This window comes from Magnolia sinica, chromosome 1 (genome assembly GCF_029962835.1).
Source record: "Magnolia sinica isolate HGM2019 chromosome 1, MsV1, whole genome shotgun sequence".
Taxonomy (NCBI): Eukaryota; Viridiplantae; Streptophyta; class Magnoliopsida; order Magnoliales; family Magnoliaceae; genus Magnolia; species Magnolia sinica.
The window spans coordinates 58,740,335-58,748,965 of record NC_080573.1 but is presented as its reverse complement, the minus strand read 5'-3'; the positions used below and the strand labels follow the sequence as shown (position 1 = coordinate 58,748,965).

The following is an 8,631-nucleotide window of genomic DNA, read 5'->3' as shown; positions in this document are numbered from 1 at the left end:
CCACTACATTTTCAAGGCATTTAATGCAACATCTAAACTCTAAAAATGAATTACTAGGTGCTGGTGGGCCCAAAACCTTAGGAGGGCCATCTGGTGTGGGCTGTCTTGTATGTCACTTACCCTTCAACTAATGAGGCCCACGTAGCAGATTTTGTAAATAGGTGTTATATAACTTTTGAAATGTTTAACGGACAGATCTTGCTGTCCAATTGTTGTCTTAAGATATGGGTGGCCTTGGGTCCATCTAAATGAGACAACCTTAAGGCCCAAGTGGGTCCAATACTAAGAGAAATTATTGGAGAGTGGTAACCTTCTTCGAGCTTGTTGGGCATGCTCATTGCATAGTGGTTAGTGTGCCTTGCACACTACCTCTAGTCAATTGGACCACACTTAGCAATGCTTATTTTAGAATGCATAAAATGGATAATTGGGCTTTTTCTTGGTTTGCTTGTGTATGTGGCTAGTGAGCCTAATATGATGTATGGCATGAAAGATGTTAGTATGCTATCTTTATGTTTGAAATTGTGCATTGTTTTAAATTTATGGTGGAATATGTAGGGCTAACTTAGTTGTGAAATTAGATTCACACTACTGAAAGCCTTGTGATTGGAAGTTTATCTCTTTGAGTTGGCCTATTGGTTCACTAAGTGGGACTCACGCTTGACCTATAGGACCACTTGCCTTGCACGTAATCTAAGGTCAATGTGGGAGGCATACGTTGGTGGAAAACACCTATTAATGTTTGAGATAATGATACATGTGTGGTAACATGATGATGATGATGGTGAGTTATTGGTTGAAATGATAGATATGATATAATTAATAGTGATTATAGTAGGGTTAATATCGATTATGGTGATGATTTAATGGATGGTGAATTGATGGTATATGCATGGATGATGGATTAATAGTTGTTTGTGGTAGTTATGACATTGCTTATGTTAATCACGAAGTGAAAATGATCATCATGCTAATGATGATGATGATGTATATATATACCGATTATGATGAACATATATATATGTGCATGTCTCTGTGTGTGTGTGTGTGTGTGTGTGTGTGTGTCTGTGTGTGTGTGTGGTGATGATGATGATGATGATGACGACAAATTTGCTAGTTGATTACCATGCTTTACTTAATGACCATTAGATGGATGATGATGTTAAATCTTAGTTGCCAATTATGCATGTGTTGATGCTCATGATGATGATATGTGTATAATCACTATACTTTACTAGATATTATTTATATAAGAGATGATATTGATATCCAAGTGACAATAATGCACACATTGACGGTCATGATGATCATATACATGTGATAACTATGTTTTACTTGATGCATGAATGAAGATAACATAGATGAGGATGATACACGTAAGGATTACCATATGCATGATGATGAACAAACACCTAACACCTAAGGCATGTGTGACGATGGTGTTGGATGATGGCTATGATAATGATGAAAGATGTAAATTTCAATATGCTATGCATTACATGCACATGCATGTTGAAAAACACAGAAGCTTATGATGATATACTTAATGGTGATGAATTAGATGTGATTGAGGGATATGAAATGATGATGCATGTTAAAACTTAAAATTATAAACCTTGACATTATGTTTGCTATTTTTAAGTTGGGCCTAGTGACTTGGGATTGCGAAACCCCACTTTCCCATGGAGCTTAGAATGCAAATTGGTTACAAATAACCATTGGATGAGAGGCCAATTGAGACAACTTTCATGGTCAAGAGATATGTTTAGATTATTATTAGTTTGCTGGTCTACTTGGCCAATTAGCATTATTGTTAAGTAAAGCCCATGAGGGCATGGAGATATATGGCAGATGTGTGATGGCATGTGATGTGATGTATGGTAAGGCATGGTGACATCTAATGCATGTTAGATGTATGATGTGATGTTTGGTGAAGAATAATGACATGTGATATATAACTCACACAATCATTATGGATGTGTTATGCAGCCAATATGTGATGGATATAATATGAAATGTGTATCTCATATACAATATTAGGTCTCATAAGACCATATTATAAATTGATGATTGAATCTTAATTAGGCTGAAATTAACGCCCATTGCTTACAGGTATTAGGGCCATGATCCAGCCCGTATCAAGACAAATTTAGGGTCTAGATGGACATTCCTACGGGCAATATGATATGACTTGAGGGTCTACTATCAAGTATCCATTATGACTAGGCGATTTGATCTATCCTACCTTTATTTATGTTAGCATCAATTTAATAGTTTGATATACATTGTTAATTAATGAGTATTCATGATATGTATGCATGAGCATATTATGAAATTGGGGCCCTTGTATTGGTCTGCATGGTTATTTGAGGCCATTATGTAGTTTTATATGCCTGGACGAGATCCATAGGAGTAAGGGGATTGTGGATGTTGTTTTAATTTGGGTCCTTGCGTTGGTTCGTATGGTTATTTGGGGCTCTCGTGTTAGTCGGTATTGTTATTTGGAGCCCTCGTGTTGGTCCTTGTATGGGATATGATGATGGATTATATGGTTGGATGTTTGCATGGCAGTGTTTGGGCCCTCATATTGGTCTGTATGCCTAGATGAAATCTAAAGCATTAGGCGTTTGTGAATATAATTATATGGACTTTCATGGTGACGTACTTCATGGGCAGATATTTTCTATGGTATCCACATAATGGCTGGTTGGGCGAGATGGTTTGTGTTGAGGCCCTGTGATGGCCAAGTTATTGATATTATTTAGAAGGTTTTTAGAATGGTACGCTATGGCTACCCCGAGCTTAGATCCCGTGATTGGAGATGCCTATCATCTAATGAACCCATTAAGATTGGGCAATTGGGTCCTCTTCCATCATTTGTTAAGTGGGGGCGAGCATAGTATGATACATGTAAGAGTCCTTTTCACTACTGGGATCGGGAAGGGAAGATGTGTGACAAGCCTACCTACCATCGTGTGTTGGGTTGAAGTGGGGGTATTCCAACTGTTGTGATCAGGTAGGGTAAAATAAATTAGGGTCTCCGATTGTTAAGCCGATAGCTAGATGGGTAAGGGTTGACATGCCCAAGACTTTGCTTCTTGGAAATGCATTCCACACTTGCATGAAAATGTTGAATTATACTAGTAGAGAGGAGGGATGTTAAACATTTGACTCACGCATTCATTCATCTACTATCCACTCGAGCTGGTGGTGTGCAACTAAATCATCATGTGCACTTTCACAATGGCTACGATTTCGGTTAGGTATGGGACTAACTTAAGGTCAGGAGTCTACCACATTAAGTCTAATTATCCAAATTAGTTATGAGATTGGTTTAGATAGAAGTCCTTTGTGATGGACCCCACGGCTTGCGATACCACATACTATCATCCTAATTGCACACGTCAACTTAGGATTCCATTTCCATAGCATGCCTTATAAGAAAAAATATATTTTAATCATCTTGTACATGACGATTGACTACTCTCATGATTCATGGTTACTCATTTGGGTAGTATCTTTAACATTGAAAACATGTTTATTATAACTTATCTAGCTATAACAACATGCTTGGTTAATAATAAGCTCATATATGATAACATGCTTTCTTGATAACATGCCCATAGTTGTTTTGGATGTTTTTCGGGAACATCCTGATAAGCCGTATTTTACTCTCGACATGTCGTAAACTCATTAGTTGTGATTTATTCATACAAATAATTACACATTTTTAGGCATTTAGTAGCAGGATGCATGCAGGAGTTGTTGGAACTTGCTACTGTTTCCTTCATTATTGTTGAGATGATTGTACTTCTATATATTTAATCATGAATAATGTATGTGGTTATTTTGGGTGACCGTCCTTAAAAGGATATGTTCATTTCTTAGATGTATGCATTGACACCATGTATATGATGTGTAACTGCCTAATCAGACTAACCATTTGAGAAGAAAAAAATCATTTGCCATGAGCTGAGTTTGGTGTTCGAGAAGTTCACTAACCATTCACCAAGTCCAGTAAATAGTAAGGAAGTTGCTCCGACCCGAGTTGGGGACTTGGGAAGTAGTGGTGCTTGGGTTCCAAATCGCATTGAATGTTTATGTGTGTGGGATCATACATAACCTATATTATACATCATCGGTTGATAATTCCTAATTAGTCCATCTTAACTATCTAATATTAAATTATGACAACTCACGTCGTACTCATAAAAGTTTGAGATCAATCCGCCTTTGATTGGCCCTTGATTTCTCAACATACTTTTACAACATTAATGATTGTTCAACTCACATTATAAATTAAACTATTAAGACATATGATATCACATTTAAACACTTCAAATCAATCCAATTCTAAAGACGAATCAATCCATTGATTTTTGTCTTAAACTAATGTATACGATCCTTCAATCTAATCATGGATTCAGACCATTCATGTAATCAACCTCAAGATTAGCCCATTTACTCAATTATACAACAATTTAACTATCAAGATTAATCTCCATCTATAGATTAAGCCATCTAACTGTTGATTTTCAAGATCACCCATCACATCATTATGAAATCGACCTTGGACATGATTTAAATCTTTAGACCTGATCATCAACAAATCCAAACGTTAGATCATGATCCTAATATATAGATGAACATTTTATACAGTTAAAATCAAATCCTAATGGGTAGATGTGTACCATTGATCGTTCATAGCCTTCTATGTTTCGTACCTGACACTGAACTGTGGATAAGCTGTTTCTAAGAATCCAATCGTGATGAAAACTTAGACAATGCTATGTTAACCTAAATGAACCATACATCCATGTCATGGCACCCCAAAGAACTCTCAAGGACACTTGATCTTAGATATAAAAGCTGTTCTTATTATTAAATTGTAAATTAGTCACTTGTGGTAATTCAATTAAGAAAAAAATGAGTTAAAATCACCTTTTAAAAAAATCTAACCCATACATTTGGTGGACCATCAAACACCTTGATCCTCAATCAACTTTACAACCTAACCCGATTGTACACAAATGTAGACCAGAGTCTTGAACACCAACTCATGTGTATGTGTGCTAAATAGGAAGCCTTCAGTAATGTCCAGAGTTCGAAGCCCTTCCTCTGATTTTTTTTTTTTAACTCTTTGAGAGAAACATGATACAATGATTAAACTGGGCCACCATTATTAGATTTGGACCTTCTAAATGAAAAATTCCCACTGTCCAATGACTGTTATAAATTAGTAGTTTTAATTCCCTGTCAAAAGTGGGATTCTCACTACTAGAAAAAAAGGGTCAAAGGCTATGGATAAAAGTCATAGCTAAAGACCCATGGCTACGGACTATATCAAGACTGTAGCCATTGCTTTTGAAGCAATGGGTATAGATTAGATCTGTAGCCATATAAAAAGCTATGGATCTAATCCGTAGCCATACTTTCTGTGGTAAAAAGGTACATACAACTACGAATAAAGTACATACAACTACAAATAATATTCGAAGCCAAAAGTGTAACGAAATCTGTAGCAATAGGCTGAAGTTAGCAACAACTACTGTTGTCAGATAAAGGGCTACACTTAATAATGTAGGCAGTGCCTATTTTTTTTTTTTTTTTAAAAGAAAGTATTTATAATAATGCTATCTCTTACCATTGTAGTAAATGCCCTGAAAGAAGACAATTGATCAACATTTCTTTTTCTTTTTTCATTTTTTGTTTAGTATGGAAATTTATAGAAGAGTAACTTCTTCATAGAACTTTTAGCGTAGCATACCTTATCATGAATGGCCTCATGTAAACCATGTTTTTCAATGAAGCTGAATATCTCAGGCTTCATCAACTAAAATATAAAAACAAAAACAAAAATATAAGCTTTTAAGAATTTAATCAGTTTATCACCACATTTCAGTATTAATTTTGAAGCTACTTCCTAAAAATGATAATTAGAACATGTACACTGACCAGTGGGGTACCTACATCAGCATATAACGTAAGGGCTTTCTCATACTATGTGTTGATCACATACAACTCAGCTAATGCCTGAAGGGTATGTAAATAGACATTTTTGTGAGAAAAAGAATTACAGTGTGTTAATGGATTAAAATAAACTTAAAACATAATAAAAAAACTTTAACACACCTCTTTTAGGTTATCAGTCATTGAGGAAGTATTAAGTCGGGAACAGGCAAGGCAGAATATATCTCCCATAGCCAAGATTTAACAGTTCACAAGAGGTCCTTGTGAAAAGCTAGATTAGTTGCTAGAGCCACAAGAGCCAACTACAATAAGGAAAATACTACATACGTCCTTTTATGAAAACTTAGGATGCAACAGCTCTGTCTCATACACATCCATGATCTAATCCATTTACTTCTAGGTGGCTGATCCCCATTACAGGGCATAGGCCCATTTACTTCCACTTCATTTCGTGTACATTCATTAAATTGCATACAAACATACCTTAAATGCTATTTACCTCCATTTATTTTCATCCAAACGACCCTAAGATACATAAGTAATAGTGCTTTGTTTGAATGTATATGTAAATGTACACTATATATAAATGTCAGCCTTTTCAAGTACGCTCCCTCCACCCACATTTAAGCCATTGATTTGAGCAGCCTGGATTTCCCTGAAAATTTATCAAATTATTGAAGCATTGTTAGGTGGAACTAATGCATATATAACCAAAAAAATAAAATAAAAAAATCAGTCAATTTTATCATGGTTTATCTAACATAAGAACCTCATGAGAGTTGTTCATAACAAGAAAACCACAACGGCAATCGCAACATTACCTGTTCTGGCACACCTTTGTTAATGATGCATTTTACCTTGACTATCAATATAAGTAAGAGCTGTTCACTTATCAGTTGTATTAAATGGAAGGAAATGAACCTCTTAAATGCCAACCTGTGCCTTCTAGTATGTCTTATGGATGGGGACCCATTGAAACCATTTTGAATCATTATAAGCACATCAAAAACCTATTAAAAACAAAAACAAAAAGAAAGAAAACCCTTCACCTTATTTCATTGAACATAAGAAGGCTGACACCATAGGTCATAAGATTTAGTAAACCAATAGGAAAAAATATATATGTAAACATTTCCTGATCTTTCGAAAAGCAAATTAAAGAATGAAGCAAATTTAAGGAATAAATTTTTAAATATTACACTAAAACGAAAACCATGTAATTGGTAATCATCAAATGGACTTTAAAATGAAAATTAAGGAATGAAACACATTGAAAGAATAAATTTTCATTAGTCAGAGGTTAAAATTTACAAATTTCCAAACAATCTTAATTTAAGGTCCTGCCCCCACTAAAGATGGGTCCATGATTAGTATGCCCCATATATATTAGCTATGCTTTTTTTTTTTTTTTGAAGACACGGGGTGTCCCTATGTAAGACCCTACCTTGAGTATCCATTTTGTTCGGTTGAATTCTAGTGACCCGAGACCTGTGGATAGCGTTTGTGGTCATCCTTGAGTCGCGTCATGTAGACCCGACTCGGATCGACTCAAAACCTATGCCATTATGCTCGCATCGACCCCGCGGTTCCAACACTGCGTCTCATGCATAAATTCGATGTGTACATCTTGTGATTTCAACCTGAGCATTTTTTGGTCATTCATCATGTGGTGGGGCCCACTTCCTAGCCCTACATGTTTTTTAAGGTGAGCCCACCTAATTGCATTAATTTCCATCAGAGAGAGAGAGAGCTTTAGTCAACTCTCTCTCTTACAAGCAATTATGGGGTTTCTTCCCCAAAAGGGAAATCATTGCTTTTCTTCCCAAGAAAACATGATTATCTTACACTTGCCACCATTACTTCTCTACAACACCCCTCCCTTCTCTCTCTTCCCTCATTTCTCTCCTTCTTTCTCTCTTGCAAGGGTGGTATGTCCACCTCCCTCCCAAAAATCCAGCAACCTTCTCTTCTTCCTTCCAATATAGCCTTCCTAACACCATCACCACCATTAGAATCCCACCTTTGGAGCTATGGATTCTATGACTTGAAGTTGAAGGTGGATCTTGAAGGTGGGTGCACTCTAGAAGACTTTCTTCCTATCTTCTTCTTCCTTTTCTTCTCTTGATTACATGGAACCATGTAGGACCCACCAACCCATGGTGGAGGTCCTACATGGCTCCTAGGATGAAGGCTATGGGCCTAGATCCTACTCATTTCCTTCCGTGATGGGCCATTCTCCATGGACCCACCATGATGCCTTCTCCTTTATTCTTGCATCTCATAGGCCATCTAGGCATTTACATGCATGTAGGGAAGGTGTCCCTACCCTCCAGAAAATTATCTTGATGCATAATAGCTTTCATATAAGTGTATATATAGTGGATGGTGTGGATTATGGAGTGGAAGGTCCATTAGTGGCGGGACCTTCCACCAATGGCCGATTTGCTTCTTCTTTTTCCCTTTCTCTCTATTTTTTTACTATGTATTCTGATGATATGTGGCTCACCAAGGAGAGGTCATCAACATCTCAGACCCTTAGCTAGATGGGACGTCCAAGCCCACCATGTATGCATGGTTTGAGTGGCCTCCAAAAATGGCTTCTTCATGGAGGTCTGAGTGAACTCATGGGTCTGAAATTTTGTTAACCTATTAAGGTGGACT

General features: G+C 36.6%; 1 long non-coding RNA gene across 1 annotated transcript; it reads right to left on the bottom strand.

Moving 5' to 3' along the window:
- Positions 1–5,765: 5,765 nt before the first annotated feature.
- Positions 5,766–6,173, bottom strand: LOC131244903 (uncharacterized). The gene is made up of 3 exons (XR_009170722.1): positions 6,133–6,173; positions 5,971–6,033; positions 5,766–5,833 (listed from the first exon to the last, which is right to left on the bottom strand). It is a non-coding gene; the product is annotated as an uncharacterized LOC131244903 (long non-coding RNA).
- Between the last annotated feature and the right edge of the window lie 2,458 nt (positions 6,174–8,631).